Raw genomic sequence first — 22,444 nt, forward strand, 5'->3', positions numbered from 1 at the left:
TGGGAGGGCACGTCTCCAAAGTGAACCCGCTCTGAATGCTACTCCATATATAAAAACTCATGGATTCTAGGTGGGGTACAGAACCAAGCCACACTAGAGATGTACCTGAACTATAAATGTGTTGCATACTTGTAACAAAAGTGGCCATGGGTGTTGTAGATTCTCCTATCCAATGAGATGTTGTAAAGACTTCTTTCACATTATAGACCTCTTGCTACAACTTTGTTGATAACTTCTACTATAGGTGATGAAATCAAATTTCGTCAAAGACCCATTTGAGGTATTGAAGATATATTTCCATTGATATAAGAAAATTGAACTTTCATGACCTGTGGAGTGAGAAAATGATTCCAGAAACTCATGGTACGCACAATCACGCAACATTCCAAACATGTGTAACTTCAATTTCTCATATCTCTCAAACCGGGAAATGAAATAAAATTTCATAAAAAAACCCATTTGAGCTAACAGAAAATACTTTAAAATGAGATATTTTCACCTTCTAAAATTCTCTTTCGAGGTTGTAGAACTTGCATGAAGTTTGCTGAAGATTGTTGCAAATCTTTGAAACTGAAATATGCTTCAAACTCTCATTCCCATGGATTTGTAACCTAAATTTGATACCATTGATTCGGATCTTGGGGGAAGGCCCCTAAGATCTAAAAAAATTTGAAATGCCAGAAGAAAAGAGGAGATAACACAGTAAACAAAAACACAAAGAATTTTGTTTTATTGAAAAAGAGAATAATTGTAAAAGCTACATTGTTGTGGATAATTCGTCCTTTTACAAAATGGGACTTGTTACTTATAGATTTTTTTTTGTTACAATACCACAAGTAAATTCCATGGGTGGGTAAATACCATGGGTGAATGAATACCATGGGTGGATGTCACTTACAATACCATGGTTGGATGTCACTTACAATACCATGGGTGAATGAATACCATGGGTGGATGTCACTTACAATACCATGGGTGGATAAGTACTATGGGAGGATGAATACCATGGGTAGATGCCACTTACAATACCATGGATAAATACCATGGGTGGATGCCACTTACAATACCATGGATAAATTCCATGGGTGGATGAATACCATGGGTAAATTCCAAGGGTGGATGCCATTTTCCATTCGGATCATGGGGGGGAGTTCATCTCCAATGATTTTAATTATTTTTTCAAAGACGTCGGAATAAAAAAAGAAACCATTGTGTCGTACAATCCACAAAAAAATGGTGTGGCTAAGAGGAATAATAGAACCATTATGGAAGCAGTCAGAGCCATGTTGCACGATCAAAAGCTACCAAAGTTTCTATGGGGAGAAGCTACAAATATTTTTTTTATATGCAAAACAAAACTCCTCATCATGCCTTAGACAATAAGACTCCTGAGGAAGTCTTCACTAGAAAAAGGCATGAAGTGAGTCATTTGATAATATTTGGTTGTCTTGTGTACTTCCATGTGCCAAAAGAGAAAAGGAACAAACTGAAACATCCAGGTAAGAAAGTTATGTTTGTTAATTATTATGATAATTCAAAGTATTATAGAATTTATGTACCTGGTCAAAGAACTATAGGGTTTAGTAGAGACGTAACATTTTATGAATATGCAACTCTTAGAAAAGAAAGAGACTATCCTCCTCCTTCCTATGCTAAAAGAAAAGTTGTTAATGAAAAATAGCCTGCATCTAAGTCTGAACTGGAACTTGAGAATGAACTTGTTGGTAATCCAATGGGTTCCATGGATCCTCTAGATCCTCCACCTCATGATCCTCCTACCAAAAAGAGACAACTATGGCTGTGGGATACCTTGCAATATGTTGAACAGCATGCTGCCTAAAGAGGAACATTCAGAGAAAGTAAGAATCCAAATCAGTTTCAAGGGTATGTTTTTGCCATGAGCAAAATCATTCAGGAAGATCCATGCACCTTTGACGAAGTTGTGAAAGAACAATTCTGGAAAGATTTCAAGACTGAGGAATACAAATCCATAATCCAGAATTATGTCTGGGAAGTGGTTCCTAGACCTCAAGGTAAATTTGTTGTCACTTCCAAATGGTTGTTTAATATTAAACATGGTGTGATGGTAGTATTTAAAAATATAAGGCTAGATTTATAGCTAGAGGTTTCTCTCATAAAGAGGGAATAGATTATGATGATATTTTTGCACCTGTAGCTCGATATACTACTATTCAATCTGTTGTTTCCTTAGTTGCTAGACAGGGATGTACTCTTCACCAAATGGATGTGAAAATTTCTTTCTTGCATGGCTCCCTCAAGGAAGAGGTATTTGTGGAATAGCCACAAGGCTTTGAAGAGCATGACAAGGAAACTCATGTATGCAAACTGAAGAAATCATTATATGGGTTGAATAAATCTCGAAGAGCTTGTTATGCTCACATTGGTAGCTACCTAATAAAGCTTGGTTTCATAAGAAGCAATGCAAACCCAAACCTCTACTTCAAGGCAGTCCAAGGTATACCTTTGATTTTGGTATTGTATCTTGATGATTTATTCTTGATAGGAGGAGAACCTCTTATTCTCTAGTGTAAGATGGATTTAGCTTCTAAATTTGAAATGAAAGACCTTGGTTTGATGCATTACTTTCTGGGTCTAGAGTTCTAGAAAAGACCTGATGAAATTTATCTTTCTCAAGGAAAATATGTTGTTAAGATTCTTGAAACATTTGCTATGGTAGAATGTAAGTCCATGCATACTCCTACGGAAATGAACTTTAATAAATTATGTGGCAAAGTTGCAGTACCTAGTCTGGAAAATCCCACCGAGTATATATAGCTCATTGGTTCTTTGATCTTTTCGACAAACACTAGGCTTGACATATGCTTTGTTGTAAACACTTTAAGTCAACATCTGATTAATCACTTTCATGCCCATTGGGTTGCTGCAAAACATGTACTCAGATACTTGCATGGAACTACCTGTTGAAAATGTAGAAAGAAACTCTCAATTTTGATTTTTGCCTTAATCAAATTGATGAAATTCAAAATTCCACATCAGCAGACAACTTGGAGGAGTTAATTAAGGTGACATGGCTCTTGTCACTTAATTAAGAACACTCAATTCGAGTTAATAAGTTGAAGTCCAGTTTACTTGAGTTGATTCCTAAAAAATAGGAGTATAATTCAGTTAATTCAATTTAGGGACATGAAGTTCAGTTGTGTGTAGTGGGTTCCTAAATTTTAGGAGCCCAAGTTGAGTTAATTTCAGTTGTAGCAATGTAATTCAGTTAAATTGAGTTATGGTCAGTTAAACTAGTTCTAACTGTTGGAGGAACTAGTGAAGGTCAAGTTGTGGAAGTGTAACTTCAACCACACTCAGTGATCATCCAAATAACTGATCAATCAACCTAAATTAGCTCATGCATGCATAGAATTCGAGTTACCCAGTTGAGATGGAGATTCTAAGGCAGTGCAATTTCAGTTCTAGACCATTCTAAAGTATACATGTGGTACATCCTGTTAGAGGAAGAACTTAGAGGAATTACGCAATCCAATTGAGGGAATTTCCTAATTAATAGGGGATAATTTCCTCAAGGAACGACACAAGAAATTAGGAGCTTGGAGGGCTTGAAAATTGGCTAAGTATTGGCCAGAGTCAGTCATTCAAGCAAAGAGATAGACTATACACTTGCAGGTTGTGCTCAGGCTTTAGAAAACATATGTATTCATCTCTATTCTTTGATTAATACAATACACATAGGAAGGGGTTTTGAGTAGTTTTTTTCCCCTAGATAATTATTTTTGCGTGTGTGATGTTTCTTTTGGCATGTCAATGACTTGTGTTCTAAATTATGAATTACTTTCTGCAGAGCAATAGAGTAGGTTTGTGTCTTGTGATTTTGATTAAAACTTCATGAGTAGTTGCAAATATACATTGTAATTTCTACATGGTATCAAAGCTAGATTCACATTAGAAACCAGTCATTAATGTCCTCATGTACAGTGATCATTGAATAACTAACGATTTGTTAAGAGGCAACGTTATGGAGCCCTACTTCAGGGAAGATCAAGAAGACCCTATGTGTATACTTCTCAATGGAGCTAGAAGGCTTCTAGTAGGAATATCAGTGAGAAAATGTTTAGTGACACAAAAAGGAGTTGTGATTATTGATATTGGTAGATTGAGGAGTAGAGATATTTCCCAGAGGGAGATCGAAACTTAGAGGGAGACTAGTTTCAAAGGGAGCAGTCATATGGAAGCTAGTACTTCAAAATCTAGGGAGTTCATACTCATTATTGCAATGGTTGTAGTAGTAGTGCGGAAGCAGCAGTAGAGCAGTAGCAAAAGTAGTATGAGAATATTATATTTCGCCATGCATTCATCTATACCTCTAGGAGTGAGGTGGGGCGATGTAGATCCTTAGTCCTAGAGTTGCAGAAATTTGGGCAAGGTCCATTGAGGTGTTCTCCTCATGGATCATTACCTTGTTACAAGGGCCCACAATATGTATTAGCAAGAGGATTAGTGTCAGTCAGACTTTGAGGAGTGAAGAGGAGTGTTGACAACATATCAGAAGGCTCAGTATCAAATTCAATTACAACACAATTTTCCCAATAGACAATTTCAGACACAGTTGATTCAATTTTATTTTTTTATGCTTCTCAGTTGCATATGTTGCAGTAGCAGTAGAAATAGTGAGAGGTTTTTCATGCATTACATTCCACAGGTGCAGTCTAGGGGTGGTTGATAATCCCTTTCTTGCTGAGAGGGAATGTTGAAAATGCAGCAATAAAGTCTCAATTTTGATTTTTTCCTTAATCAAATTGAGGAAATTTGAAATTCCACATCAGCAGACAACTTGGAGGAGTTAACTGAGGTGACATGGCTCTTGTCACTCAGTTAAGAACACTCAATTCGAGTTAATGAGTTGAAGTTCATTATACTTGATTCGATTCCTAAAAAATAGGAGTCTAGCTCAGTTAATTCGAGTTAGGGACAGGAAGTTAAGTCATGTGTAGTGGGTTCCTAAATTTCAGGAGCGTAGGTTGACTTAATTTTAGTTGTAGCAATTTAATTCAGTTAAATTGAGTTATGGTCAGTTAAACTAGTTCTAATTGTTGGAGGAACTAGTGAAGGTCAAGTTGTGGAAGTGTAACTTCAACCACACTCAATGATCATCTAGATAACTAATCAATTAGCCTAAATTAGCTCATGCATGTAGAGAATTCGAGTTACCCAGTTGAGATGGAGATTCCAAGGAAGTGTACTATCAGTTGTAGACTATTTTGAAGTGTATAAGTGGTGCATGTAGTCAGAAGAAGAACCTAGAGGAATCGTACAATCTAATTGAGGGAATTTCATAATTAATAGGGGCGTATTTCCTCAAGGAACATCACAAGTAATTAGGAGCTCAAAGGGCTTGAAAATTGGCTAAGTGTTGGCGAGATTCAATCAGTTGAGCAAAGAGATAGACTATACACTTGCAGGTTGTGCTCAGGCTTGAGCAAGCATATGAATTCATCTTTATTATTTGATTAGTGCAATACAGATAGGAAGGGGTTTTGAGCAGTTGATTTCCTCTAATAAATATTTGTGCATGTGTTATTTTTCCTTTTGCATGTATATGATTTTTGTTCGAAATTGTGAATTATTTTCCGTAGAGCAGTAAAGTAGGTTTGTGTCTTGTGATTTTGATTAAAACTTCATGAAAAGTTGCAAATCTACATCGTAATTTCTACACTATCAATATAGGATTAAAATACACTAGTAAAAATGTAAGACTTCATGGATATATTAATGTTGATTAGGTTGGTAACTTTGTTGATAGAAAGAGAACTTTTGGGTGTTTCTTTAGCCTAGGATATTCCATGATCTCTTGGATGAGCAGAAAGAAGAAGTCTGTTGCACTGAGTACAACTGAAGTTGAGTACATTATTGTCATCATGGCTAGTTGTGAGATAGTTTGGATGAGGAATATTTTTGGGGAACTATTTGAGAAAGTTCCAGACATAACAGTTATATATTGTGACAATAAGAGTGGGATTCTTCCTGCAAAAAATCATGTGTTTCATGATAATTCCAAGCATATTGAGATCAAGTATCACTATATCCGAGATATGGTGCAGAGAGGAGTAGTGGGGCACCATCATGTCTCCATTGATGATCAGATAGTTGACATTCTTACCATGTCTTTACCGAAAGGAAATTTCTTGGTTTTTAGAGAGAATCTTAGACTTATGGACATGACCCTTATGGGAAGCAGACACAGCTGATCGAGAACACTAAGCTGCTTTTCCCCCCTGTCAAAGCTCACAGGATTAGGGAATGATGTCGAAAATCTCCTCAGGATGAGGGACCTCTTGTGTAGTGTGTGCCATTAGAGTAGGCCTCAGTATGCATCTGACCCAAAATATGGGATGTGGGAAGAGCCACCTATCTGGACAATAGGTGTAGTGAGAATTTTCTATGTGACTTGTCTAGGATGCAGGTGTTCCACCACTTGACATTTAATCAAACTTGGTTATGTTTGATTCTTGTCTATGTGACTTGAGTCTTGTCCATGCGATGATACTTTCCTTTCCCAATTTGTGTCAAGTGGATGATTCTTCTTTAGATTGTGACTTCATTGTTACAAATGTTATAGAGAAGAGTTGAATTGAGATGAATGGAAGATATCAAGAGGAAGCAGAGATCTTTGATGTAGAAATAAACTCCTCCCTAGTTGTGAGGGAGTGTTAAAATTTGGCAGCTCAGGGATGAATTTCTCCTTGAAGAAATGATATCTTTCAGTTCTTTTTTAACCACCTATAATAAAATTTCATTCGTGACAATTCTAACATGGCTTTCCAAAAATAGTAAGTCACATCTCAATTTGGAAAGTGACTTTCCAAAAATAGAATGTCATGTCTAAATGATCAAGGATGATCTCGACATATGGAATCCACTTTAAAATCAAATCAATCATGATTATGCAAGTCAAGAATTAATTTTTTATCCTTACTAGTATTATTATTATTATGATACTACTATGTATAAAATAGTCTAAAGTTGTTCACCTTTAATGGATTAATAAAAATGAATTCTCTCATGGAATAAGAAAATTAAATTGAGAATCTCTTACTTTTACAATCAAACATCTCTCTTGGAATAAAATAGTAACTCCACACTTAATAGAATGTAACTCTCCCTCACTAATTCAATGTATGGAAAAATTGTAACTCCTCCTCATTAAATGCACTTGTAAATCCCTCATTCAACTCGATTTGTAACTCTCACCAAATATTCTCTCATGTCTAAGTGTAACTCTCTCTCTCCCTAATTTGAATTGTAACTCCTCAAGACGTGTACCTCTCTCTCTATTCTTGGGATGAGTTACACTTCTCAAGTAACTCCTCCCTCATGAAATTCGATTTTCTTATTATTAACTCAAGGAATGAATTCATTTTTTAACTCCTCACCTTTCTCGTCTATTTAAGCAAGATCAAGTGAGAGTTGAGAGTAGCATGTTCATTGTAATAAAGGAGAACAAGTGTTGAGTGTGTGTAAGAGAAGTGTGAGAAGTAGTGAAGAGAAAGAGAAAGGAAAGAGTTGGAGCAATTGTGAAGGACATGATTTGATCAAGAGAAGGAGGAGATCTTCAAGAAAAGAACAAGTGCACTTCAATTGGAAGATGATAGGACATTGGTGACTTTATTTATTCTCTCTCTGTCTCTCTCTCTCTCTCTCTCTCTCTCTCTCTCTCTCGTTGTACTCTACTAAACAATTGAATAAATCTAATAGAAGAAGAATCATTTGTGTTTCCCTCTTGAGGGGTTTTTCCCTGGTCATTGGACCAAAATATCAATGTCTCATATTTGTGCTTGGTTGTCTTCATATGATCCTTAATTTTATGTTCTATCTACAATTGTTGATATGAAAAGTCTTGAAGAAGAAATATGAATTCTAAGTAATTGTAACAACATTGAACATTCAATTTTCTACAAAGTACATTCAATTTTTTGCAAAGAACATTCAAATTTATGAAAAGTACATTCAGTTTTCTATGTAGAGCTTTCACATTTCCGCAAAGAAATTTTAAATTTCTGCATAAAACTTTCATATTTTAACACTCCTTTGTTCATTGGGAAAAACCATTACGCCAAACTCGCGGATGTTGTGAGATATTAATAATATGGACCGCATTGCATTACAAGAACATAACATAACTTTAGAGTGAGAAAAGACTCAAACTCTAACAAGTTATTACACAGACTTCAACTCCTCAACTAACTACAACCCAATTATACAACTAAAAACATCTCGATTTGTTCATCATTGGCCCTTTTTATAGATCGTGCTCGCTTGATTTGGTCCAATCTAATCAACATGTAGCTTCCTTCATCCCAATCTCGATTGGGTCCACTTTGACGAGTTTTGGTGCTTTTTTCCTTATCAGCTTTGATATTTTCAAAACGTAGCATGTGTTTCCTTCTTTCACGGCTTCTCAAATCCCAATATAAATAACCTTTAACGTTTCTGTTACTTCCTTATTTATGGTGTCTGATTCCTATAAGTCTAGCCACTTCTTCTCCGCAGTGGCTTTTCAACATATTTTCCAAAATATCTTTTCAAAAAATGAAGGACCAAAAAAGTATATCTCTTTGTAACTAGGCTATTATCCCTGGTACAAAAGCCCAACCTTCAAGGAGCATTTGCTTCCTTCCAAATTGTGGGTGAAACCTCTTGGGGAGTTTATACTTCCTTTTAGGCTTACCTGATAAATTGGTGTATGTACATCATACATAACTAAGCTTATAGTTGAGCCAATTCATGTGTACTCTTTGATTTGATTGTTCATGTTTTATAAATTGTTGTTAACACTTTGAATTTTTAATTATTAAAACTAACCAATTTAAATTGAAGGAATTATTGATTCACCCCCTTCTCAGTATTTCCAACAATTGGTATCATATTAGGTCCTTCAATTGAATCTTAACTTCCATAAGGAAAATCCATAGCATTTATAGTTGATTGGTGAAGTTTTATAACATGGTTATTGATTAGAAGAATATGTTAATTCCCTCGGGGAAAAGCTTCGAACAATGACACTAGATAGGGATAGGACCACAAGGGTGTATAATATTATTTACATAAAACATGAAGACCTGAAGGCTGAGAAGACAAAGTATTGTGATAGCTAGAGATTTTCCATACTTAACATCAAGCAGCTTGAAGCCCAAATTAAATAACTACAAACATCAGGGAAGGATCACGAACTTGATGAAGCAAAGAAGGAAGTAAAGCATCTCAAATGCATGTTGGAAGAGGAAAAAAAGATAGAAAGCACACTGACAAGCTAGCACAAGGAAAAGGAAAAATAAAATATGAATAAGTGGAAAAAACGAGACAAAGGGAAGAAAATTACCTCTCTGAAAAGGGAACTTGAAGAGACCAAAAGGATTTAGGAAGTTGTCAAGACACAAATGAAGTAGAAGGAAAAATATTGTGTGAACCATAAGTATGGAATCGTTAAATTAAGAGTGGAAGTGAACAAGATGAAATGGAAATTGAGGAGTTCATAGGTCTTGGATAATATTATCAATTTCCATAGATCACAACTTATCAAGACAGGTCTTGGATATGTTGGTGAGTCCTCATGCTCCAATAATGAAGAGAAGCCACATCCTAGTGATGAAGAGCAGTCACATGAAGAGAAATTGCATCACAATGTTGAAGAGAAGCCACATGTCAAGGAAGAGAAGAAGTCTCATGATAGGAAGCCTCATGCCAAAAAAGGAGAGAATCCCAAAGTCAAAATCTTGCACAAATCAACCAACAACAAAAGTTGGAATACCTATGCCACAAGAAATCAAGATGATGCATTCAAGACACCAATTCATAATAGAGAATTCAAAAGTGGAGAGAAACAAATATAATCTCAAGGGTGAGACACCTTCAACATATCTTCACCCTATACACCCAGGTATACAGGCACATTTTATGGTTATTGCTATACATGTTCTAACTATGGACACATAATTTTAGGTTGCAAGAGATATAGAAGAAGTATTGATGGAGAGTTTCATCCAAGCCCTAGAAGCAGATTTTCTGGATGATAAGATAGAGTCCCCTACACATAAGTCAATAGAAGTCACAATAGCTTCACTCCATTATTGAGGTTAGACATATAGTGTTATTTATGCCATAATCTTGGCCACGTTTCCTGAGATTGCAAAAGTGACTTGACGTGGACCCCGAAGAACTAGAAAGAACTTCACCAGGAAGGAAGACAAGACCACCAAGTTCTAGAAACGAAAACAGGTTTCTGAATGATCTCTCACACATTTGATACATGCATAGAGATAGGGGGAGTATGTAGGTGAAGCATATTGTTCAAGAGGAGTATTAGCATAGGATTTGATGATGTTATAAGATGCAACAGGAAATCATAATGACACGCAGAGTTAGATAAAAAATCCAGAGGGAGTCACCCTTTTCCACTGATGTCAAAGGGGGGAGAGAAACTTGGAGGAATAAATGGAGGGAGAGATGTAGGATTAAACATACATTGTCTTGTTAGGCATGTTGACATCAATGACAAAGGGGGAGATTACTGAGCATGTTGTCCTTGATGTTAAAGCAGAAGCACGTGCGGAAAGTACAAGCTTGTGCAGGACACGGAATGAGTGAAGATATTGTCATTAATGTCAACATATGGAGGTAATTGATATGATGGGTTCACATGATGATTTAGTTTGACCATGAAACCCTAGTTGTAGTAGAAATCCTAATTGCTTGGTTGAAACCCTAACCCTAGGGTTTGGATCCTTTGGGGTAGATGATATTGTTGCATTGTGATGTCACAATGTGTTGAATCATTGGTCTTGCAAGTGGATGATGAAACCCTAGATCTAGGGTTTGGTTCCTTGATCTATGTACATAGCCCACACTTGATGAGGATTTTGAAGCAACTGATCACAGATTTTGTCTTGGAAACCCCTGTCATTGGATTCTACTCATCTTTTTCATTCCAGTGGTATGAAAATCATTTGTGGGCCTTCACGTTTTGAGAGAAATACTTGATCAAAGATGAGGATCCAATTTGTGGTCCAAAACCCCAAAGGGTTGTTGATGTGGCAGCATTAAATTGACTGTGTGATGATGTTGCACCAAGAGTAATGACATGGCAATAGCTAAGTAAATATGGGGTTTTTTCATTAGTTAAATTAAATGATGTTATATAGGATGTTTATAAAAGGTGTCAACCTTTATTAAAAATGATGAAAGGGTTTATCAATTCATGGTCCCAAAGTCAAAAGGAAAAATCAAATTAAAAAGGGGGACATAAAAAGATTAGTTTAATCTTATGAATGTGGGCCCTAATATTTGGCTCAAATATTTTAAAATTGTGTTCCCCTCCTATTCAAAGTGGGCCTAAATATTTGGTACCTTTTTTAAATTTAATTTCAAATAATTTTTTCTCCTATTGAGGATTGACTATATTAAGGGTAACCTAGGATGAGTAGGTTAGTCATTCTAGAATCCTCATTGACTTATATACAAAATAGGCTCATTCCACTATAAAAGGTGTATCGAATTTTTGTTCTTGACAGTTAAGATTATCTCTGAGGAGCAGCAAGATTTTGGAATAATGTTTTTCTTGGGTCTAGGGTTTCGCTAGTAGGTGATCTCTTGCATGATTTGTGTCCCGTGTAATATCAAATATGTGTGAAGAAAAAAATTCTCTATGGCAAGGACAGGTGATGAAGAACGAACTCTAGACACTAATCTGAAGCAACCTTCTATAATTTTTAACTCATTCCAGAAGCCTTAAACATTACAAGAAGAACAACGAAGAAGTGGCTCTCCAGGGGTGCATATGAAACAAAAATTGAAGCCTAGTAATAGTATGGACTTTCTTATATCCTCTTTGTGGCCTATAAATATCCTCTCTGTAGCCACAAGAGACCAGCCTTGAGCCCTGAATTTCCTTGGCTCTATGAAGAAGAGGTTAGAGTAGTGAAAGTTCGGTGGTGATTGATTTTCTATTGGAATAAGCATTTGGTCTAGGCCTTTATTTCTGAATTTCATTGGGGATCATTTTTGTGCAAGCGGTATCTAAAGGAAGGTTGAAACTTATTGAAAGTAATTGTTTTTAGGTTATTTCTTGTGTTCTTTTGGGTTTTATTAGGACATGGGTTACGTTGTTATATGTTTCAACTTGTGGTTTCTATATCAACAAAAGGCATGTCCTATTTTGTCACAAGACAACTACTAATTGAAGATATCCATCATTGAACCCTCATTTATGTTGCGGCCCAATATTTCTTGAGGTCTACATTTCTAAACATAAGAGATTCATCTTTTCATATTCAAGTCAGCGAGGACTCAATGTCAAGAACAACAACATTAACAATTAGTAAGGGTAATGTTTGGTCAGTTTATTGTCTGAAGAAGAGAACAAGAACTTCCTGTGGAGATTTGTAGGAATCTAAATAAATGGAGGCCTTATTTCTAGAGCATCTATTTAATGATCGGTTATTACAATAAGGACAACAAAATAAAAGACACTTAAATTTACATTGTGCATTTCTTAAAGTTGACTTCTATAAGTGGGCCTTGACACTTGGTGCTTAATGTTGAAATTGGATGTTGTTGAGTATCAACAACTACAATGGTCATACCCAAAGGTCTATCTAGATTCAAGTTAGTCAACTTAGGAAGCAAGCAGCCAGTAAGGAAGCAGACTATTGCAAGAAGCTAATAATTGGGAAAATCCAAATAGAAATCATCAAGGAAACTGGTAATTTACAATTCAAATATTGTGGTGATTGTTTGGTCTAGTAGAATGTTTGATGATTGGTTCTAAAGGGAATGAATCAGAGACACTTTCCATGACCAAGCACAAATTTGAAGACTAATGTCAATTGTTTCAAAAGGACATTGGGAACCTCTGTCAGTGGCACAATTTTGGAAGAAGCAAAAAGGGAACATGATCTTGAACCAATGATGTCAAAGCAACCCTATCTGGCAGCAATCTTGTTCATAACAAAGGCCTATTGTGATAGTGACTTTTGGGGCTAATATCTTTGAGCTTGTGTCAGTGGGACATCCATCTTATATTGGCAATAACCTTTCTTTTAAAGAACTAGTGATTATGTTGACAAAACTTATGACAATGACAATCAAATTTGTTTGATGAGGCAGTAACCTACAGAACTAGAAAATAAGCAATATATCTTGACTAGACCTATGCATAGACATTAACCATTGGCATTTCGTTACATGGATTCTGTGATTTTCTTTATGACATAAATATACCATATCTTTGTCCATGTTCTCAAACAAAAATCTAACGCAGTGCCCACACTCTATAGAATGACCTTATTCTTATAAAAATAGTGATGATGTTACAACAGTGATATTTTATTGATAGTAATCTTCCTATCTTAGCAGCAATACCTATTAAGTAATGAATTACATCAGCATCCATTATTGTAACCTGATTGGAAATTGTTAGAGGCTATGGTCTAGACAGAGCCTACCCGGTAAGGGTTGATTTTTATATGTATCAGTCACTACACCTAGATTTTGTGCATGAGACATGGGAAACAAATATGATAGTGAAGTGTATATAAAAGACTTGATTGGAAGTGACCCTCAACAACATTTGTAAGTACACTAAAGTGTAGGGGCAACAAATGGAAATCAGGAGAGGCATTGTGAACAAGAGTTGATGTTCCAGACAGTGTGTAATGGCAACTGCAAAGTGGCAGCAGGTGAAGAAACAGCAGCAATATTAGCAGTGGGAGAGACTTGAGTACAACTCTGTAACCAACAAAGTTTGTATACTTTAACAATATGCTCTGATACCAATGTAACGAACAAGGTTCATATATGCAGTAAAGTAATCTTCAAAATAATTCAAATATGTAAACATCCATAGTATGACAAGTAATTGTATATTGTATAAAAGAATTGATGTGATGATTATAATGAGGGTGAGGGCCTACTTATATACTCTAGGCAGGTACCTCTTCACCAACGGTTATGTCCTAAGGGGCATAACTTTTCATTAACTAGTTATTATTTATCATTATTTATTATTATTCTTATTATTGTTTTACATTATTTTTATTATTTATATATATATTTATATATATATATTATATATATATATATATATTCATAACATTGCCTTCCTCTTCAAAAATATTTGTCCTCAAAGCTTACTGATGAAAGGGCTTGATCTCTTTTCTCGTTTTGAATATCTTCTCATCTCTGAACTTTCATCTTCGTTGATACAAGACGATATGATGCTCTGAGTGATAAACAAAATTGTCGAATTGAGAATGGATCAGACCATCCTAGATTAACCTTTTGTGGAATCTTTTGATCACTGGAATTTTGTAATGGATTGTTATCATAGGACTGGATTTTGCAAACTTTGGTATTCTTTGGAACATAAATTTGTTGCTTCCGTTCTGAATGGTTCAAATATGTAGACTAACTTAGTTGTCTACTCTTGTGATTTGGATCTCAATAAGGAGTTCTTCTGGTTGGACTTTCCCTTATCTTGTGTGTGACAGTTTCTTGATTTACTTCAGGTACTGTTGTAGTTGAATTGGCTACTTAATCATCACTTGGAATTTCCATTGTTTGAACTGCAACATCTGAATATGTTTTAATTTCTATTGGTCTCTCATCTTCTTAAGTTGTGATATTGACTGGAATGGTATGTGTTCCTTTATATTCAACTTTCACTGAAATGACCAATGACTTTAAACTTCTTCTTAAAGTTGTTCTAACTTGTCATTTAGTGACTTCTTGTCACTTTTAAGCTTCTTTATTTGTGCAAGTAGGCTTTGGTTATGATTCCTTAAGCGTAAAAGTTCATCATTTTCTAAATCACTGACTTTGTCCTTAGTATCCTTCTCTTTATCTTTTATACTTTTGATTTGTTCTAATAGCCTTTGATTCAGGTCTTTTAAGTGTAAATTTTCTTCTTCCTTCTTCGATAGATTCTCGTTAAATTCCTTCTTAGAACTTTCATTTTCTTGTTTTAATTTTTGTTTCTTAATTTTATACTTCTTGATTTTTTCAAGTATTTTTTTATTATGGTCTTTTAAGCGCAAAATCTCCTCATTACTTTCTATTGATTTTTTATGAAACCGATCTTCGAGATATTTATATTTCTTCTCTGATGCTTCATTATTTTGTTGAATTTTTGTGATTTCTTATTTTAATCTTTTAACCTGTGTTTGGTTATTACCTTGATATTCTTCCGAAGTATACAATCTTTGACATTTTAGACAAAGTATTGTGTGATTTTTAAAAATCGATAAATACTAATCTTTTGTTCAACAAAATGGACATCTAGTCCAAAATATAGAGTTATGTATGGAATCCATAGTTTCCTTGTTCAAATTAGGCTCCATTTTCGTCTTTGATCAAAAATACCTTAATATTTTGCTCTTAATACTTTATTATATAAAGTATTTTCTTTTACTCATTTTTTGTAATTATTTACTTTAATGAAAACTATAGTGCCTCAACTTACCCCCTTTTTTCTGTTTTTATCCTTTAAAAAACATCAATTTACTTTTTCTTTTTTTACAAGTCTTTTAACACTTCAATTAAAATTTCCCTTCTTTAAAAAATAAATTGTCTTGTTGCTTCAACTATAATATATATTTAAGGTGATTCTCATAACTTCAATTGACATTAAATTTTAACTCCATTCAACAACAAGCACTAATCTTGGAGAAATTTTTGAGATGAAATTTGGAAGCAACTTATGCCTTCAACTCCATAATCATAAGTTAATCTAAATGTGAATTTTGACAAGTATTGATTAGAATGGGAATTAGATATCATGACTAATCCATACACCTGTTCAGGCAAGTTATTGTTAAAGGCATCGACAACATGTAATCTTTTCTGGCTTCATTGTGAGATTGCGAGTTAATTTCATGGTCGGATGCCATCGAGATTTACTTATTAGCTATAGTTTCATATTCAATTTACTTATTTATTCGCATTTACATATTTCTATTACTTGAAAAATACTTCCCACCACACTACTATATGCTTTTCTATGTAATCTTATTATTTTAATATTACGAACTCTATTTTCCCCTTACAAAATTAAATCGCTTCCTAATTGCTTATGTTCACAACATTAAATTTCGATTAAGTTTATTTTGGATGATTTCAATTATTTATCAACATTTTTTTCTTATATATAGTTTTAATATATTCACCTTTTAACATTGAACTATATCCTTTTTCAATGTTAAAATCTTACAAATAATCCCTTCGATTCCTGATTTAGAAACTTTTTAAAATTGAAGTTTTTCAATGGTTATAATAACACCTTTTTTTATTAAATTCTTTTTAAATTTTACAAATAATCCCTTGATCTCTTGATTTAGAAATTTTTTAAAATTGATGTTTTTATGAAATGACATGAAGAATGGCCATGGGAGAACTCGAAAATGGATAATCACACAGTGAAGTACGATGGAGCTGGTTGCAACTAGCGGTTGTTGGTCGCAGCAATGGACGGTAGGGAAAAGGTACGATAGTTGCGAACCGTGGGTGGGTCACGATGAGGGATTGGGCAACGATGGAGTGGCAATGGCTGAATATTGGTTGGGGGTGTGGACGAGAAGTAGAATATGGATGCGACAATTGCAAATCAATTTCAAACACCAAAATTCCAACGGTAACATTTAGTCAACGATTTCAGAAGTTGCAGTGAATAGTTTGGCGGCAGGAAAGGGGCTAGCGTTTTCAGCAATGGCTGCATGTGTGGTAGAGTGTAGCCATCAGTTTGGGCAGCGTTGACAAGCCCGGTAGCGAGAGTGGACAACTTTGACAGCAGCTAATGTGTGGCTTGGTTGTGGCGGTGGCCGTTGTGTGGCTGCACAATGATGGGTCGATCGGTTGGGTTCATCAACAACAGCCCAACAGCCGAGCGAGAGTGGGTTATTTTTATTTTATTTATTTTTTTCATTTTTTTTCTAATATTTTTTTTTTTAGATTTTTTCTTTTAATATTTTTTAATAAATATATTTTGTTTTTTTTTCTTATTTTTTAGTTTTTTTTTCCAAATTTTTTTAATTAAGTTTTTTGTAATATATTTTTTTTTTCTTTTTGTTTAATTTTAGATTTTTAACCATTCTTTTTCTTTTCATATATATTGATTTTATTTTTTTTATTTTTTTTGTTAATATATAGATTTTTTTATGTTTTTTTTTTCAATAACTTTTTTTTGTAATGGCCAAGGGCCAATTGGTGAAAATTGCGACGACAACAAGGTTAATGCAGGTTTGATAGTCAAAATTCGGTGATCAAAGAATGTGGCTCTGATACCAATGTAACGAACAAAGTTCGTATACTTTAGTTGTATGCTCTGATACTAATGTAACGAACAGGGCTCATATACGCAGTGAAATAATCTTCAAAATACTTCAAAGATGTAAACATCCATAGTAGGACAAGTAATTATATATTGTATAAAAGAATTGATGTGATGATTACAATGAGGGTGAGGACCTGCTTATATACTCTAGGCAGTACCTCTTCACCAACAATTATGTCCTAAGGGACATACCTTTTGATTAACTAGTTATTATTTATTTATTATTATTATTATACATTATTTGTTATTATTATTATATATATATATATATATATATATATATATATATATATATATATATATATATATAACAAACTCATTGTAACTAGGCTATTATCCTTGATCCCTGGTATGGGATTCCAACCTTCAAGGAGCATTTGGTTCTTTCCAGATTCCTAGAAAAACCTCTTGGGGAGTTTATACTTCCTTCCGCACTTACCTGGTAAATTATTGTATGTACATCATACATAACTCAACTTATTGTTGAGCCAATTCGTGCGTACTCTTTGATTTGATGGTTCATGTTTTCTAAATTATTGTTAACTCTCCAAATGTTTAATTGTTAAAACTAACCAATTGAAATTGAAGGAAATATTGATTCACTTCCCTCTCAATATTTCTAACACCAAGTGTCTTCATCTTTATGATACCATGTGTATCCAAATTTGATATCCAACTAAGTGAATTGCTTTGCATGTATCGAATGATGTTTTCATAGATGCCAACATAGGTCTTTGAATTCTCTTAATATTTGTCTTCGGATTGTATTGATTGGAAGTTCCAATGTCAAGAAAGGAAAATAAGGAAGCAAGCCCATGTACTATGGTTATGAAAGCTCACCTTTTATGGAGAAAATGATAGGGAAGACGAATTTCTTTGCAAGTAAGGCCATCATCATTTTAATCTACGTGTCGTATCAATTCTAATGGTAGGCAACACACCTCATAACACCTCATTGTTGAGGAGATATGCCTGATCAAAGTTAGTGCCCTGAAAGTGTGATCAAGGTCCCCAATTTGAATGATCAAAGATGGTTTAATGATTGGTGAAATTTGGGTTTGTTGATTGACCAAAGATGGATTAGTATTCAAAATATTCCCAAGACGTCCCTCCTTTATCATCATTAAGTCAACCATAAAGGGAAATTAAAATTTTGGCTCCATAATTTTTGAATTTGAAAAATTAAATTTAAAATTCGTAAGGTCAGCTTTTTTTTAGTCAAGGCCATGTCAACCCATCTATAAACCATCTCTATCCCTATATATATGATCTTGTATTCTCCATGGATGGTATAAATTCTTTCACACATACATCTATCATTTAAGTCCTTGAATTGTCACGCATATCTGGATTTTAAGCTGAATTTTTATGAGCCTAAAAGATTGATTTATATGGGTTTATTCTTTGTTGGATAGAGGAAATTCTAACATATTTTCGCATAAGTATAAGGCAGTGGCTCATTGGTTCTCCAAATCCTAATTTGAGTCCATATGAAGCAAATTCATTGGCCTATCTGAGGAAATTTTCAAAGGTTTACAGAGGCTTTATTTTTGCCCTATCTTAATGTTTCCGGGAAAACTAGTGTCTTTTCGATCTGCTAGTCCCACTAGGATTGGCAGCTATCCTAAAAACAAACAATCAAATCAATTTGTGATTTCCTCTATGTATGATAGATAAAAGAGAAGCAAAGGGACCAACCTAGATCTTCCGCTTGACTCCTTGCTTGATTTTTCTCCCCCTTGATAGAGCTTGCGCCTCTTCTCCTACTTATCCCGCTCAATGAATACCTGTAGAGACAAAGTAACAAAACACCATCAAAGCATCTCGATCTATTATATCATAAATAACGCAGAATCAGAAATACATTGAACATACAATAGCATTCACAAATACACGATTGTATGGAGGAAAACTCAAAGAACTTTATTAAAATAGATGGGAGAATTACAACCCAACATCAAAGCCCTCTTCACCTCATGAAAAGCAAGATCACCCAACAATACAATGCTCTTTCTCAGATACAAACTATCAGCACTTCCTTACAAATTACAAAATTCCAGCCTCTAGATCTCTTAGATGAGGGATCCATTTATAGATGTCTGCAAGGGTGTGAGTCATCTCTGGGTTTTTGAATAGTGTCATTCCACTTGTTGTTTTTGGTTCCACTTTGAGATTTCTTGGATCTCTTACTCATCCTTGGGTGAATTCAGAGAGGCAAGTGTCATAGGAGAAGTTTCTAGAAGATTCCATGAGCATCCACTTAGCAAACTGTCTGTGAAATTTGTCCATTCTCGCTCATCGCACCCCACAGAAGGCCTCTTCAGTATGCATCACACTTGGCTAGTGTAGGAGTCAGTATGCATCACACCTTGACAGTGGAGCAGTTAGTATGGTCTAGTTTTGGCCAGTTCTGAGTGGTTTTTCAAGTGGAACTTTTTTGGGAATGATGTAATCAGTTGACCATGATCCTTTAGGGTATGAAACAACACTTTTAGGGGTTAAAGAACCCTTGGTTTATCGACATATAATATTGGGGTTGCAGTGCCCAAATATGTCTATAACAGTTGCCCCCTAAAGCATGAAGTCGTAAATCTTTTGATGTCGAGTGAAATGCTTTATCATGAGGATCCGAGGTATTCGAACTGGAAGGTGACCTGTATAAGATACAATACAATACATCATCATCATATTATTTTCATGATCTGGCTGAGGCGGGCATTCCCATGCTCAGTTTTGTAAAGTCATTTTCATTTACATAGGGCAGATAATCGTCTACAGTTGCAGACTGGTGATTCTTTACATGTAGAGTCATCATACCTAGCTTGGACGATCATCTGTGCAGCTTCTGTGTACATTTTATGTCTTTATATTCCTAAATATATTGCAGCCCGGATGGATGAAACTAGATCCGGGGTCTTCAAACTCATTTAATCTTCACCCGATGTACAAGTAGATCCATGTGAAAAGATGTCCTGAAGTCGAACATGGAAAGACATTCCCTGATTACCAGCCAATAATGTAAGTTGTTAACAGGCGCGAGAGGAATCACCGATAATGATAATGACCCTCAAGGTACTACAGTGCAATTCACGTGGTGTGAATATATGATCCAATGTCGAACACCACGCAAAATCTTTCAGTCAAAGGCCATTGATGTAAACCTATCGGTGGAAGTGAAAAACTTGCCATTGAGGCATGCAAGCTTCAAAGTACTGAAAGGGTTGTTTCTAAGTCAACTTCTTGGATAATGAGATGATGTCGACAAGAAGTGACCCTTGTAGGAGGGCCTTAATGTATCCCACATCTACGACACAAAATGAATCAAATGATTTTTCTGGAGGTGAAAACGATCTGATGATACATGGTTCAGGAATGGCGGTCATGAAAAATGGAGGGTGAAGGTATTGCAGTGGATGAGGCTTTAACTGGATGGTAAATTCTCTGAATGACTTCTTTTGAACATATCGGCGACACTGAGATGGATTGGTAGCATTAACCCCAAAAGATGGATGGTATGGAGGACCAATGGTGATATGACTGGTGAATGGAATAACCCAACTCGACTCAATCATGGTGATGGAGTGAAAGTGTCATGTTCAAGAACGACCTGCTACCAATAAAATTCTTTAAGTTTTCTTCCCGTTTTCCCCAGTCATTGCTAACCAATACCTCTTTGTTTTTGTCAAGCTTGAGGAGGATAATATATGCTTGTTCTATAATTTTCTCTTCGAGCAAACCTGTCGCTATGTTTTAGCGAGTCTAATGACAGTGAAACTCGTTTTTTTTCTGGGTGGACAAGTTTGTCGCTATTATTTTAATGAGTTTAACGACAAAGATAACTCGGTCCTTTTCATGTTTAGAGAGTTTGAAAAGGGACGAAAAGGAGACTCCAGCAGTTCTTTTTCGGAGCATAATCCCTTAAGTCCGAAAAAGATTAAAATAATACAAAAGGGATGACTTTTCCGATCATTTTAGTGAGCCGAAAAAGACAAGCGCTCGAACTTTTTCATGAGATAATCCCTCAGGTCTAAAAAGTTTAAAATATACAGGAGGGATGGCACTTCCAATCACTTTAGTGAGCTGGGAAGGCCAATAGCTTGACAATCTTTTCATATTTAATGAGTCTGAAAAGAGTTTAAAGGAGACTTGTTTTTTAGGAACAAGTGGCATTTCAGGGTAGCTACTAGTTCTGGGTAAGCTTGGAACTTCTCAAAACATGGTGATGTGAAGAGGGTGGCTAACAGGACCACTCATTGCAGCTGTTCCTCAAAATGATAAACAATCAAGTGGAATCTTATGATCGGCCAAAAGAATGGAGGTGATGGCAAGAACACAACCAAGGCTCAAAAGGCTGATGTAATCACAAAGGTTATTTATCGAAGGTAGGTTCATTTTTTAAAGAGCTTGAACTCTGGGGGAACATATGCTTTGTGAAGGCGAGTTCATTTTTTAACGAGCTTGAACCTAGCGGAAACTATGTTCATCGAAGGCGGGTTCATTTTGTAGCAAGCTTGAACCTTGCGGAAACTATGCTCGACGATAGGTTTATTTTTTAATGAGCTTAAACCATGCGACAACATTGCTCATAAGCGGGTTTATTTTTTAACGAGCTTGAACCTTGCCAAAACATTGCTCATAGGCAGGTTTATTTTTTGTAACGAGCTTGAACCTTGCGGAAACTATGCTCAGATTTTAGCTTTCTTTTTATGTAAACTAGAAACGACAAAACTAAAAAGCTAAAAAACTAAAAAGCTAAGGAACTACTGAGGTTAGGTAGGATGGTTTTGTCAGAAATTTAGACAAAACACTTCCTTTGCTTCGTCTGCAGAGCAGACAAAGGTGAATGGTGTGTTAGACCAATCACCTAACCTAAGAAGTTAAAAAACTAAAAAGCTAAAAAGCTAAAAAGCTAAAAAAAAGAAATTTGTCATTTCTAGCTTGCATAAAAAGGTTTGCATGCTCCCAAACATTAAGAAAAGGAGACTCTCCAGGTAACCATTTGGAAATCACTGTGGTTAAACATGATTGTTTTTGTTAGCGGAGCTGACGAAAACTTCCTTGGCTTTGTCCATCAAATAG

Source organism: Pinus tabuliformis, chromosome 4_1 (genome assembly GCF_031772625.1).
Source record: "Pinus tabuliformis cultivar Carrire ecotype Pingquan chromosome 4_1, CPIR1, whole genome shotgun sequence".
NCBI lineage: Eukaryota > Viridiplantae > Streptophyta > Pinopsida > Pinales > Pinaceae > Pinus > Pinus tabuliformis.